Consider the following 16,518-nt stretch of genomic DNA (forward strand, 5'->3'; position numbering starts at 1 on the left):
TGCAAGATTTTCAGCATGAGCAAATGTGTTTGTTTCATAATTTTGATATATACTTTGTTAGGCACTTGAACGCTATAAATCTTCAACTTTGATCACTTTCGTAAATTTGCAAGGAAAATAAACGGTAGAAAGTTGTATTTAAATCGTGTTTACTATCCGAGAACTTTTCTAACGATTTGCAAGTAATATTTCTAAATTAATATAAATATTGAAATTTAATCGCAAATCGTTCATCGTTGCGATAAAATTTGTAAAAATACCAACACGTTTCAATGGCGCCGTGGCTTAGTTGGTTAAAGCGCCTGTCTAGTAAACAGGAGATCGAGGGTTCGAATCCCTCCGGGGCCTTGTTCCTAACAACCAATGTTTAGGAACTTTTTTTTTGTATTCTTTTATTCTATTAAAAAGGTATAGAACACGATAATACAAAGATTTCTTTGTACTTAGTAGTAATATATAAAATAAATATTTCAAATATGTTTACTATCTAATCTTTTGGGGGAAATGTATTTTATTAAATGACTAATAAGAACAGACATTTTAAGATATTACGTATTTCTATGTATGCATAACGATTAAATGCTAATTTTAATTATGATTCGTAATAGTCGTATTTCGTTGTGTACGAGATACGAACTCTACTCTGTTGTATTATCTATCTACGATACATTATCGCAATGTTTTCTATAAATAATTGAGTCAATGTTGTATTAAATACCATCTATGAAAATCCATAAAGTATTAATATTTCTGAAGGTTAATTTTGCACGTATATAAATATTAATGACAAACATCGTAATATAAATATTTTATAATAAGCGACTAAAATATTTATTTTCAAACAAGATTAATCGACGTTTAATTAATTGGCAATATAACTAGAATCTGCATATGTAATATTTTACATGTAACAATTGATATTATTTTATACGACGGTGAAAATGATTTTATGAAAATACGTAATCGTAAGAAATTTGAGAAGAAACCACCGACTGTTAGTTGTAAAAAAAAACGACGAAAATCGATTAATTGGTAGAACACCGTTCACTGTGTAATTGTATAGTAACCATGTATTTATTAAATTTTATATTTAAGCGATAAATTTCTTTCGTTCGTAGATGAAAACGACAAGTTTTCTATAAAAGCGTATTTGCCAGAGGAAATTTTAGGGGGAACCGTCGATGATTGCTTATAAAAAGGCGACGAGAACTTTTTAATTGAAAGAATACGATGTAATTTCGACGTGCCTAACGCGAGTGCCACAAAGTCTGTCGCGGAACTTTGAGCAAGTTTTATCAGCCGTTATCTTTTATCTCGGTACTTCGCCAACTTTTTAAACCTCTGCCGGCGGGTCAGCATTTTTAACCCGCAAGACGTAAAGTTAAATATTCACTTCATGAAAGTGCCGTAAAGGGGCACAGTTTTCTCTTCTTAGTGGCTTGCCTGGCTGGAATAGCGGCGAGGAATTCATTTATGTACTTCTCTCTGCGAAAACATAGTAAAGCCCGATTCGCGTAATTTACAATTTCTATTTATATTTCGCTCTTCGTATTTATAACTTATGCTTAAATCTTACAAATATTAGCCGCGAGAAATACGATCACATTCGAATAACTTATCGCGAAACACAATGTCAAGTTCTATTACTATGCTTTATTTATTATCTACTAAACTGCGAATGTATTGGGAACTGGGAAAATTTCAAGATGTAGAAATTTCCAGAATATATATGTAATATGCGATTATATATGGAATATTCTATTAAAGTATCTGTCTATTTACTAAATAAAAAGAGTTATTTAAACATTACGTATCACGCTACGAATACAATATGGAATTTCGTCTCTGTACAAATGTTAAGTTTCGTAGGATAGTCTGATCTGTAAAATGTAGAAGAACAATCTACTAAGAGTATGGAAAATTTCCTTAGGAAAGAAAAGGACAGAAAGTTGTTCAAGATTGGCAATAAAAATTTACTTCGTACGTGCAATTTTAAACTTGGCTAAGACGCTTTACAACGTAGGCCGAAGGATATTCTCTTGCAAATATTATTCTACTGCATCTATCCGCTGTAAAATCAGAGTTTTATATCTTCTGATTCCATTGCAAAGAAAAGAAATTATAGAAAAAAATAAATAAAGGATATAGAATGTAGTCAGACCTCGAATACGATCCGATAGAGGATGAGTTATGTACTTGCAGTAACATGAACAAACCAATTAGCTGGTTAAGCGGCCAAACCCCCATGAAATTCAATTGTCTTCGCCCCATGCGTCTCCCAGCTAACCACCCTTATATTTTCATCCTTCTCCTCGAACGCTCGAGCACTGTACCCGGAACTTTAGCAGTCGTGCAGGCTCGCTATTAGGGTGTCAATTAAATTAGATCAGCAGACAACGTGGGGTGGCTTAACTGATAGAATGTCACATATATAGCCTGTATATAGGTTCTCCTTGCGAAAAATGGGTTACCAGAAAAGAGCAATGTATCGATTCACGCCGAACCAAGGGACATTTTAATTAATAACGTCGTTAAACATTTTTTATGCAATGTATATTTTAAGAGGTTTTTAAGAAAAATAATTTCGACGTCGATGAAATTAGAAGATCGTTTGTATAATAGAAATTACGTAAAAATTTAACGACGATTGGTATTTGTGCAACGCTGACATTCAGCAATTCAGAAACGTTGGTCCACAAACTTTTACGTCGTTTTATTCCTTTTGCTTTCGAGAAACTTTTCTCTTTCGTTACCTCTGGTCAGCAGAATCCTGAATTGGTTCCCATCTTGGATTCCCTCTGTACAAAGAGACTTTCGCGAACAGTAAGGAAACGAGGGAAAATTAAATTAGCGTCGTCTATAATTCTCTCGACACAAACCTAATTTTCTCTTATATCGAGAGGTTAAGAAGTCGATCATTACTGATTTTAATAATCCCACTACAGATAAACTTTTCCAATTTTATATTTCTTTAGAATAGAGTTCGAGATTATAGCTTTGATTGTTAGTAACGTCGTTAGAATAGAAACGGTTTCATCGACACGATCAATTTCTCTTCGATAGTACTATCGAAGCAATCGGAATGGTCGGTACGTAATTTTTCATAGAAATTCGATATTTTGATTTTGCAATTATAAATTTCCTCGCGTTATTAATTTTTAAATTACCACGAAATAAACGTTTTTATTCATTCATTCTCCTATTAGAGAGAGCTAATCGACAAACCGAAGAATCAAATTTACTTTGCATAGAAAGTGGTTAAAAAATGAAATAAGATTGGAAAGATTGTTCGAATCGATTCGTTAGAAGTATAATACATTTCCAACTATTTTTTAGAGTGCACGGCAAAACGTTGGATCTTAAGTGGTCGAAACGAGATCGAATATAGCGGTGACGTTACAACACGTAATAGTAAGTTATATTCTACAAATCACTCGACTGTTTATGAATAATTTAAACGCTTAGACCTTGAATATTGGCTGGGGTGAGACTGACAATCCTCCGAGGACAAAACGCAGAAACCCCTTAGGGACGAAGACCCTTTGTTACCGCCTTTCCAGTGATTGAAGCAAGGATCCTGCTCTTTGAACCTATCGCACGTGGTAAGCCACTGTTTGCATTCGTCTTTCACGTTGCTATCCGACCGTACAAGGGTTGCGAATTTGCAAATAAATACAGGCGGAAATATTAATAATTGTTCTTTGTATTTAATAATCTTCTTGATTTAGAATTTCCAAGCATTGCCCACGAATAATATCGTCGAAAAATACCTTGTCCCATAGCTGTTCAGAGCCTAAAGCGAAATAAGAACGACAAGCAACTCGATTAAAAACAACCAGCGATATCTGATCATGAAATTACACGAATCAATGCTTCTTTTTCAACGCATAGCTCGTTAGATTATATAGAACAGCTAGATCGACCTACAGTGATTCACGCGACTGCTCACGAACGAGTGAACCAACTCTGTTACGGGGTGGATCCCTAAGTCTCGTGAATCGATAGAATTGTATTCAACACGGGGCCGATTATTGACGACGATAATGGTGGATTAGCACGGTCCCATCTGTCATTTGACTTACGCAGAATCGCGTATACGTAGCAACGATAGCCGAGATACATCGACGAAGAAAAGAAATAAAGTAGCTCACCTTCAAGCGAGTCGTAAGTTAATAGAGTTTGAAAATATCACGAAAATTTCGCATCTCGATAAGATATTATTATTTCTGAGTATTCCTAGCTTTCAAGTAATATATATTTTTTTATCATACGTTATCAGAAAAATTGAGAAAAAAACACGTTTGTTATTTAACGATCTGTGAATAAACTTTTACTCGATATCGACAATCCGAAATTCCGAAGATGAGCGAAACGAAGCGAAGCGAAGATATGCACGTGCAATTAAATACAAGTTTTAGATTTCGGTTTAACACGCTGCTTGAAATTTTGCATTTTCTACGTGTTCAACAAATTTTTCTTATATTAAAAGTATTTGTTTCGATAGTATTTTGATCGTAAGATAACTGTTCGTGATAATGATTTACGTTACTTATCTAAGATTAACGCCACTCATCGAAGCCATTCATGCTGATTATTTAACTTATCGAATTGTACGAGTTGTGTTGTAATATTAAGAAACTCGCGATATCTGTACAACTCGTATTGTATAACCAACATTGAATAAAAAATAGCGTATTAAGAAATATTTTTGCGTAAATCCATATTTATCCGATCCATTCCCTAACAAATAATATTATACCGCGTATATTGGATTTTAATTAACAGACACATAAGAATAGGTAATATGGAAGAGAAAAATTATGCACTGGTTGCTTGTATCTCTAATCGTGTACGCAACAAAATACCATATAACATAAGTTTCCTGTGTTAAAAATGTCGAAGTTTATATATCTACGTTTTAAGTTTTAAGTGTCCAGGAAATGTAATTACGTAAATATATACTATACCAACGATGTGTCTTTATCTGCGATTTTAACCTTCCTACGATTTAACACACTTCTTTAAAATCATTTTCGATCGTGTTCAATCTGATTTTTGGATTATTGCTATTGAATTGAGAGTGGAATATCGATAACATTTTATATTAAATTCTGTATTATAGATATCTACTGCGTGCAGAATGTCGTACGCGCAAGATGATTAGAAATGGAAAGGAATATCAAAAGGCAAAGTAAAATGTTACAGAATCAAGTATTATTTTCAATGGAATAAATATATTATATATTTTTATACATTATGCGCAGTTTGTATATTTTGATATACTTAAATTTATCGTAGATACAGAAACATTTTCCAACTATTTATTACTGTTTCAAAGTTAAATTAATACAATATAAGCCGACTGTATACTGTATATCATCATCTCTCGTGTATAGATTTTTTTTCTATTATTATTCTATATTTTAAAGATACGCGTCATAATATATTACTGTACTATATACCTATATACCATGTATATACCGTAGAATTATACGAATATCGATACATATGTACGTATGTATAGTACTGGTAATAGTGAAAAGCATGTAAAGCAATATAGGAGAACGTACGAACGTAAATACGACAAACGGGTCAAATGGGCAGACTTATGTCGGATATACATTTCATTTGGCAACTGGCCAATTGGCCTGATCATCCGGAGCACTGCGGGCATTTCACGGATTTCGTCGAATATTTTCAGCATCTTATGGATTTAACGTTTAGCGTTGGAGCAGGTGGTTCTCACCCCAAACATTCGTCTCGTGCGGCTAAAAGTCTCCTAGATTGATCGACGACCCTTCTCTCGTGGTTATGGTTACGCATCCCATTAAAATACATTGCCTCGCGTTTACTCTCTGGTGCTGTTTCAAAGACATGCTTTATATTTTCGCCTCTTATGAATACATATATATATAATTATGTTGTAAGCATTAAAGTTTACCTTATTTCTAGTTGTTATTATTATTTATATATTTCGTATATAATACATAATACATTATATATAAATTATTTTTCATTCAATCGTTTTTATTATACTCATTTGGCTAATATTTGCGCGCGATTAATATTTATAAGACACAGAGTAAATATTGTAATAAAAATTCTAATCAAGTTAAAATTATTAATTGCGAAAAATTAAAATGTATGTAAGGAAAAAAATAAAGGTAGGGGGCACCCGGGTTTGAACCGGGGACCTCTCGATCTGCAGTCGAATGCTCTACCACTGAGCTATACCCCCAGTTGAGAAGTGCTTTAATGATGTTTCTTTTCCTCTACTATAATATACAATATAATTTAACAAGTAAATTTAATAATAAACATAATACTACAGAAAATTGTAATTGATACGTACATGTAAATAAATATAACAAACGTACACATCGACATTAAGTTCCATTACAAAATTAAGAAAGAAACACTACATTTGGTATCGCTGTATTATGATTATTTAATCACATTGTAAATATTTTTATTTTTGCGTATAATTGTACGTACTTTGGAATTAAAAGAATTAAACTTAAAATTCAATCGAGAGATATAATCGATCATTTACATTTCAAAAAATACACGTGTCTTTCTCACTTTTGACCTCTAATTTCTATTAACTCTCTAAATTTAAAATGATTTAATTATCCAAAGAATTGCTTTGTAATTTCTTTAAATGTCCAATGACAAAATAAGTTTATAATTTGTTTAGAGTGATTATTAAACGGAAATGAACGAGATCGCAGGTAATAGGAAGAATAGACTTTACGATAATCGTAGGTCATCGATGACTGACATAGGGCAGTCGAAAACCAGCTCTTGTTGTCATACAAATAGCCATGAGCTCAACCCCCCGTAAGGCAGGGATGTCGACAGGTAGAGTAATATACTGAGGACCACCTAGTGGCTTCATGACTTAGCCATATGCCACCGTGACTAAGGCACACATGGCCGGGAATCGATGTGTATAGGGCCCCATAAGGGCACGGGATCCCTCAAAAGGGACTTCTTGCGACGCCAACGCATTTCAAAGGCACCAACTTGACGCGGATAACTTGTTTACGTTCTTTCGCAGTTCCTTGCTCGATTTAACGTTTGTCAAATGAATCTGATATCTAATAGAAAATTGTAATCTCTTTTCTTTCGTTAAGAAGATAAGAAAATTAATTTTTTCCCTATTTTCTACATCTTTAGAGTAACGTATGTACATCGTAATCATAGATTCACGTTTTTCATCAAGTCATATATAAAATAATATACGACGTTTATATTTATGTCTTATAACTCTTAATTGTATGTAAATTATGTTTTACATTCTAAATTCTAACTCATATTGTTTATGTTTACATGTCTGTATTTTTATATTTTTTTTATATTTTTATTTTATAGTACGAGATATGCGTTTGATAATTACGGATATATAAATATTTATTTTATGACGCTTTCCTTCGGAATTTAAATTTTGCTTCGTAAACATCATTCTATAATAATTTTGTCGATACATCGGACCCATAACAAACGATACTAAACTACAAAAACGAGAATTAGTCCAGATTTTTCTATATCGAGCCGATATCGATAGATAATTTGAAAATTAATCGAAAATCATAGAAACGGACAAACAATTTTTTGAATGATCATTCCTATCCGAATGTTATTATTTTAAGTCCCCCCCCTTTTTTTTAATTAAAACTCAAAAAGTGAATAAAGTTCGTACACATTCGAAAACTATTAATTAAGACGGATTGTGAGCATTTATGCGTTTTCGGAATACTCTCAAACAGTGAGTGCAAATGATACGGTATTCTGCTATTCGACTACAGTAAAGAGACTGCCATTATTAGGAAACAATAATCAAAGACATGAGATCAATAGACAGTTGGGTAAGTCGTTTTGTAATATGTTTTCGCCGACTCGCCCTCTGACCCTTAAAAAAAAAAAAAAAATATGAAACGAACGCAATACGTCGATGTTAGTCTTCGCAGCTTTCCATTCGGTTCGCGAATTAATCCATCAAAATGGTCACGATATAACTCACACCCAGCTTTTGCCATCCCGTCTCTTTATCTTTTAGAGTTTCGAAATTAATTATGCACTGTATTTATTCCTCTGACACTCGGTGACTTTTCTTTGATCATCTATCAGCAACTCGAACGCACTTCGTACGAAATTTGTGAAAAACCAAATTATATTCGCTCCTTTTTTTTTTCTTTTTTAAGTAGAAAGTAAGAAAATTGTATCCGATGTGTTTCGTTCGATTTTTCAACACTGTCTGTCATCATCTTCGGAATCTATTCTTTTTATAATGCTACAGTAACCAGCTTGTGCATTTCGGATAACCAAGTATTACGTCACAGCATACAGCATAAAAGTTATGGCCAATTTTCGGGAAGAGAACCGCTCTTTATAGCTATCGTCTGTTACAAAGAAGTGTCGAGACGACACCACAGTGAGGGCTTACGTATCCGCCAGCTAATATTCTCTTACGTATATCTGAGCATATTTTTCATTTCTTTATTTGCCTCTTCTTGCGATGCGAAGGGAAAACGACAAGGAAACGTATATTTTAACAAAATTTTAGGCTTGCGTAATTTCGCATTATGCAATCACCGGTAACATCTTTGTGTCCTCTTTGGCACATCTGATTCGTTTCGTCAGATTTACGATGTCCCCTCGGAAGGGACAGCCAAGTGCAAAGGGTTAAACGTTCGATTTGTTCGCGTTAGTGAGAAATTTGAAAAATTTATCTCAAAGTTCACTTTCCGGATGTACGTTTTGTATATCGCTGTTTTGTATTATAGTGGTATAACTCAACACATCTCAAGTTTGATACGTGTACCAGCTGTACATTATCGACTGCTTCTATCTTTTTTTAGTTTTGTGTCAAAGACAAAAATTACTACTTACGCCGCTATCAACTTGGCATTAGATGTACAACGTTAGCTCATTTTCATTTCACATATCATGATCGTACTGCTTCCGTGAATAGCGTCATTATGCTACGTCGTTCTTATAATGTCATTGATTGACTCGCGCAGATTTCTTTGCGAAGTTTAAAACGCCTCTCTGAATTTTACATCTTGAACGAACAACGATAGTTTATGTGAACCATCTAAGTAAACATTAGTATTTCTTTAATGTTTTGCTTTCTTTCGTCTTTATGTGTACATACTTATATACATATTTTTTTATCTCTTGTATCATTTCGTATTTAGAAAATGATTGTTTTAGTGATCAGTTTATTCATATTATGTTGACATCAGGATTATTTGAATATTGATAGTGAAATTACTAATGCAATTCAGTTATGTGAATGGTATGGATTATAGTGGTACATCATAACCGTATGCTGTACGAACGATATATTATTAATATCATTACCATATCGTTACCTCGCTTATTTAAACGATATACATAGATTTCGTACTCTATATTTTAACTTTACGACCTATAACGTGCATTAGTTTGCTAGTAAACCGTGTCATTTATGGATATATTTAAAATGATACAATATTTGTCAGTTCATACTTTAAAAGTGACCAAATCAAAATATTGGAAAGACGATGTTTTAATTGCAGAAAAGTATTCCAATTTCCTTATTTCCCTAACAAAAGGAAAACATTATGATCTTCTTTGTTATAATATCTAAATGATAAAAATTCCGAATTAGAAGATGGAAAGATAAATTCATTGAATATCACCGAAAGAGAATTTTCCAACTTTTTACGTTTTTCTAATATTCAAATGTTTCAGTAGAACCGAGAAGGCAAGCTGTCTGTCATATAAAATGAAGAAGAACTTATGTATATGAAGATTCGAGCTTTACTTCTTACCACCTACCCACCTCGAAGACTATTCTGGCTTCAAACCAGCTGGCACCATTAACCCAAATATACATACATATATGCCATTCATAATGAAGAGAGTTCCCAGTAGATAAATTAATCACAAACTCCCCAATGCATTCTTCGCAACTATAGACCTCGGAATTCCCCGATTCGATAATTTACCAGTGAATGAAAGATTCAGGTATCGACAGAAAGTATTATCCGAGGTTTACTTCCACGCTATCTACGTACGTACATATATGCACATAAAAGCATATGCATACGATGCTTCGATAAAACTAAAATTTGTAATAACTTCGATATATATACATATATATAATAATTTGACTGGTAATTAGGCGAACTCGTGACAGATTTTCCAAGAAGGGTTCTATAATTTGGAACGTTTCTTTCTCCATATCTGTATTAAATTTTCAACTTCTATAAGCAAATTAATCTATGAAACACTACGAAACACAAACTTCGATTTTCGTATTTAGACTGAAATATAACGAACGTCAATGTGCTGGAAATTAGTAGCGCGAAGAAAATAAATTATACGCTTTCTGTAAAAGAATTTTCTTCGCCAAAAAGTAGACTACAGGAGAAATTGATGAATATTTATGCGCGTACATGCAACAAACTTGCATAACATAAACACAATCTTTCATAGTCTATCTTGGCACGTCGCTCTATTTAAAAACAATATTTCTTAAGCGTACAAACACTCGAAGCGTCTCGTATAGCCGTGCCAGTTCGTATACGCGAGAGTGCGTTTTAAACTCAAAGCGCGCAGCCTTCTCTAAACGAAAATCGCGTTCGTCGGTGATGCAACACCTGCAGTTCCTTTCAAAGAAAGATCTTCGAGTACAGGCACGGCCGAGCATTCTTGCGCGGCCCCCTCTATGTCAAACTGTTTTCTCGGTGCGTAGAAACGCGGCATAAGTTGGTGGCGCGACGTTCCGCGGACAGGTGAGCGTGGAAACGGAAATGGAACGCGCGTCTGTTGGACGTGTGCTTGGCCGCGCGTGTACGGGCCAGCTCGCGTGGGATGAGCGTGTTCTAGTGCGGATTGACGTCGGTGTGCACACCCACGCCACACACCACGCACCGTTCGTGTTCTCCACACCGGCTTGCCCGACTATAGGATCAATATAAACGATGACATAGCGAGAGCTCATCTTTAAGCCACGCCTGCGAGGCCGCGAGCGCCAATGCAGCTACGATCCACCGGCCACGCGGCCAATAGGCGGCTAGCATCGATTTTTCGCGGGCTTTTTTTTCGCGAAAGTGAATTTCTTCGCGACGCTAACGGGAGTGCCGGGCCAAGCGCAACAGAGAGACACGCGGAGAAACGGTGGGACGAGAGAGAGTATCGCACGGTGGCGAGGAAGCAGCGAGACAGAGACGATACCGTCGAGTGTACGGTAGGGAGAGAACAGGGATGGAAGTAGAAATAGAATGAGGCGCTACGCGCGAGGATGGTGTAGCAGCGATGGTGCGAGAGAGGGAGTGTAGCAGGGAGTAAAAGAGGAGACGCCTGTGGAGAAGGCGGAGGATGAGGATCGATGAGGACAGGGTGACTCTTCCAGGGGTAAACGAACCCCCATTTCATCTACCCTTCGCGCTGTTATCGGCTGTCCCTTTTTCAATCGACGGAACCCCTGCTGCTAGAGTATCGACGTGGCCCGCGAGTTCATCTGCATGCGTGGCCTGTTGCCTGTTGCAAGACGCGGCCGCATGATGCAGCCACGCCGCGCACGTATACATCGTTCGTCACGCTTTTTCACGCGCTCGTTCAAACACGCGACACGCGAGCCTGTCGGTCCGCCGAACATTAATCCCGGACGTCCGTTGGACAACGATGGTTCCGCGAGCTATCGATGGGCTTTAACAAATCGAACCGGGCTATGGGAAAAGAAGATATCGCTCGAGATCAGATTTCAGAGAAATGAAAAACATTGTAGGTGTCTAAAGGTAGTCTTTATTCTCTTTTCCGACAGATTCCTAGAAGAAGCCCAACGTACTAGAACAAAATGAAAAATTAGATGGACCAATGTACATTTGGCGACCGATCTTTTTATTTGACAATAAAATATTTTCGACAGAGATGGAAGAATTTTTCAGACCATTTGGTTCTTCTTATCCCCAACTAAGCTGGAGAATTTGATATTCGGAAATGAATATCTGGTTAGCAGACTACTCGATATTCTCGGTAACACTCGTGAAAGTTTGTCAAATTGTTCTTCGTCCGATACTTAATTTCAATTCGGAATTTATGGGAAAGCGATGTCTTCGCTACTCCGAGCAAGAAATGGTTCGAACAGATCATTTGTAATCAACGATTTATAAGAGGTATCACGAAGCCTGTCGGTCCGCCGAAGGCTTCGTGGGCTTCAAAATTTATCGTTATTTCCTTTGCCATTATAAATCAATATCTCTTCTGAAGAAAATCCTCGTTATAGGTTAGGAACCTACAAAACGTGCTTCATAACAATTGTTGGATGCGGAATTATTTATATATAATTTTCGAATACGAAAGATATACGATACTCATTAGCTCATAAGGGGTTTCATCAGTTTCATCGCTTCAATTCACCATGAATTCACCACTTAAAACAGCTGATTAAACTGGATGCGATAACGCTTGTACGTTTCTTGTGTCTTATCACCATTGCGTTAGATACCTGTGTATGTTACAATTATTTATTATCAAGTTGAAAAGCAATATATTTTCTGCAATCTACAACAACGCCTTCTTCCTTATATCTATATCTACATACATATATCTTCATAATGAATAGTGATGAGAATGCCGAAAATCATTTCCGGGAAACTTGTTTCGATATTTTTAACTATTGAAATTTTATATATATAGTGATATTGTTATACGGTGTTCGTTATTCTCTTAACCTATATTATGTAATATATAATACCTAAATCATATTTGTATTTATCATAAAACAACATTTTCTTTCCATCTTCTATAATTCAGTTTGTATTAATTTCTTCGTACAAATTCTCAACTATGATTCTTTTAAGATTCTTTTTCGCTAATAAACAGTTTCCTGACACTGATTCTCATTAAAATAATTCTACGTTATTTTGCATGCTTTCACTGTTCAGTCCTTGTGCGGTAAATGTTCATTGTAGTATTCCGATTGGCTATAGAAATTCTTCTCGTGTGGTTATGAGTTAATCCACAAAACAATTACCTTCCACGTACAATCTTCCGATTATCAATTCATTCGAATTTCATTGAGAATCTTGTAATCCAAATTCCAAATTGAATTTCTTAGTTATGCTATTTGCTTATTTTAGCTACGGATAATAAGCTGAAAATTTGTTACAACTGTATCTTTGTGTAATAAAAGGGATTATATATCATGGGAAATATCATACCGTGATACCATATCCCTATACGCTATTGTACTTAATACTAATTATCCTATGAGACATTTTGTAATTTTTCGAATACGAAACATTGAAATTAATATGTATAGTATTGAAAGTACAATACTATTTGGCTTAGGTCGAATGTACCTGAAGTAGTAAGATTTAATTATAAGATATAAACAAGATGAATGTAGAAGATAAAGTAATTCGATTATCTAGATATTATATTAGGTATTTGAAAATTTTGATGAAAAAGTTATTCGGAAGCAACCATGTCAATGATATTCGATTGATAGGTTTCAAATCTCTACTTATTTAAAGTTGACCATGACGTAAACAACTTGCTGTTTAATTCAATCCTATTACATCGAAATGTCTTCATATAAATTTCCTTTGTAGAACATATTTGTTGAAATTAAAGTCTAAAATTTCCTACAGAAAAAATACGTACTATTTTATATGGAAAGAATGGATGTTGATTTACATATACGCAAAAAATTTTCGACTTTGTTAGTTCGGTACTCTGTGGCGCGAAACATATTGCGCGGGAAAGTTTGTTTCGCCTATTTCTACGCGTTGTTTTGCGGAACACGATATATAAAGTAGTAACTAACTAAGAAGGACGATAACATGTACGAGGGTATAGCAACAAACGAAAGAAATAAAGGGAATACAGTCTTTACCACAAAAAATGAATTACATTTGAAAAAGTCATAAATTAATATTATTATTAAAAGAAATTGGAATTTTAAGCAATTATACTATTTTTATGAGGTTATAAATTTGTCAACCTATCGATTAATAATTTTTTAAACAATATGTATTATGTATTTTGTACCAAAACTAACGCGATTTAGTAATCTAATTTTATTAATTAAGGATAAATAATAACTACTGAAATTAAAGAATTACCAACCTTGAATATATAACGTTTATGTATTTTATCAATATTTTAAGATAAAAGGGAAGAAGACGCCAATTCTCGTCTACTCTGCCCTCTATGACGGTTCGTTAAACCACTCAACACACTATCGAAAAGATTCCACGTCTCGATAGCTCCACAGATAACTCGATAACTCGAGTCATTTGTGGTTTACGGAACACCGTGACACATCTCCTGTAATACCGATCATTTAAAGGTCTCATTACGCTCTTTATGATTTATAACATGTTATCGAGTACATGTATATGTGTACGTATTCCTATTGTTTAAAAATCAAAATTTGAAAACTGTAGTTATTAAGTTCAAAAAGCTTAAAAAGTTTAATTATACCCGTATGTTAAGAAAAAGTTATCTTCACATTTAGTACAAATAGAACCACGGACGAGATCCCTCGTCCATCGATTTCCTTTTGTCGTTTAAAATTAACGAAACATTTACAACAGGCCATGAAATCATTCGCTCACTCTTTGCAATGAAAACAACAGAAGCGCTTTTGAAGCATTCGTTCTCACTTTCTTACGTGTATATCGTGGAGACACGAGCAGATATACGTTTCCACTTTCATTTTTTATTTATACTAGAATGGAGAATAAACGAGCATCCGTTCGCCTAGTGTAAATGTACCATAATAATGGTGATAGCAATGACCATAGTAATGACCAGAAGTTTGTTTAATTGAGCATTAACATGGCAATAACTAAGATATTGTTTGAATAAACGGAGCACGTTCAAACGAACTAATTGCAATAAACATAACGTTGTAAATTGTAGTGGACGTAATAAAAGCTCTGATCCTTTTCGAGGTCGGTATTTCAGGATGCGAGATGCGAAATTTCATATAATCTCACGTCTATTCCGTATTTAATTAATGATAGTACTATTTAAGGATGAAATAAAATTTTAAATTTTATTATGTAAAATTATAAAATTTATTTAAAAAAATATATTCCGATTTGGAGGCGCCGGGTATCGATCCCGGTACCTCTCGCATGCTAAGCGAGCGCTCTACCATCTGAGCTACGCCCCCGGTATTTTACGACATTTTTATCTTATATTTTTATATTCGTTTATTTTTATATGATATGAAGTTTTTACTTATTTCACATTACAAAACGCATAATAATGCATAAAATGCATATATTGAACGATCTAAATCAATATTATTGCAATAGTATTAAAATGTTTATTATGGACTGTAAAAATGTTACATTTCACATCAAATTTAATTTTTGTATGTTTCTAGATAAAGGAATGCTAACTTTTTCTTTTATTAAAACATGTTCAAGTTAGAATTTGTATAAGAAACATAAAACAGTTCTGGTTCATGGTAGTGATACAATTAAACATGTTGGCCGTGACAATCACCACACATATTCATGGTCATATCATTGTTTCTTAACTATCGGCGTTATGCAAGTAAATTCTTAGTAAAAAAATACGTACTTAGTATGAATACCATGAAACGAAAAGCCACATTTACGTTGTCTAAATTATAGGTCAACTTGCATTCGGTTACTGTTAAAGCATAATTCAAACGTAATTTTCATAGTTTAACTTAACACTGTATATCATAGAAATATATATACAATGATAACATTGGGTGGAAAATAGCTTTAACCTTCTGTTTTGACAAACCTTTTTAACATTATGTTTTAACGATAAACAAGTACGCGTTAATAATAATATACGTGCATATTATGAAATAAATTATAAAATATCGCAGTTTAAGCAGAATATTAATAATTCTCAATAAAATAAAAAACTCAAAGTACTACCTACTTACACGCGGATTAAATCGTGATGCGAGATCGCGACAGGATCACGCATAAATCGAGCGCGGAACATGAAACGGAAAGCAGCGATGACTCGAGCGCGACTCATGCTGCCGATTGTTAAAAAGTGAAGTCTGTTGCGAATTCTCAACTAAGTGCCGATCAGTCAGGTTGCAACCGATCGATTGATATCGCGAACCTTGAACGAAATTAACGCTCAAGGTGGAGGTAAATTAAATATACCGGGTAGTATGATTATTTATTTGCACCTTTTAGTATATACGAAGAGTTTGACGTTTTGATGAAGACTATTGTAAGATTTTGTTGATATTGCTTCCAGAAACTTAGTCTGGTCTTTATATACTAACTTTCCTTATAACTATTTCCTTTGACTTGACCCATCGGACACTTGGGGTGATTATAACCTCTTAACGAGGTTAAGTATCACTTGGGAGATAGGAAAGGACTTTTGAACAACAAAGGCAAAGGTGCTGTCCGAATCATAAACGGACGGCCACTCCAAATCCTGAACAGAGTCGACTATGCTGACTTTTCTGAATTTTTCGCCGATCAACTGTGATTAACAATGACGCGA

At 34.5% G+C, this 16,518-nt stretch overlaps 3 non-coding genes across 3 annotated transcripts; 1 reads left to right on the top strand and 2 right to left on the bottom strand.

Annotated features, from left to right (window-relative positions):
- Positions 1 to 274: 274 nt before the first annotated feature.
- Positions 275 to 348, top strand: TRNAT-AGU. The gene has a single exon. It is a non-coding gene; the product is annotated as a tRNA-Thr (tRNA).
- A 5,818-nt stretch (positions 349 to 6,166) lies between these two features.
- TRNAC-GCA lies at positions 6,167 to 6,238 on the bottom strand. Its single transcript has one exon. It is a non-coding gene; the product is annotated as a tRNA-Cys (tRNA).
- An 8,867-nt stretch (positions 6,239 to 15,105) lies between these two features.
- TRNAA-AGC lies at positions 15,106 to 15,178 on the bottom strand. The gene has a single exon. It is a non-coding gene; the product is annotated as a tRNA-Ala (tRNA).
- Between the last annotated feature and the right edge of the window lie 1,340 nt (positions 15,179 to 16,518).

Source organism: Bombus impatiens, unplaced genomic scaffold, assembly GCF_000188095.3.
Source record: "Bombus impatiens unplaced genomic scaffold, BIMP_2.2 scf_0640, whole genome shotgun sequence".
Taxonomy (NCBI): domain Eukaryota; kingdom Metazoa; phylum Arthropoda; class Insecta; order Hymenoptera; family Apidae; genus Bombus; species Bombus impatiens.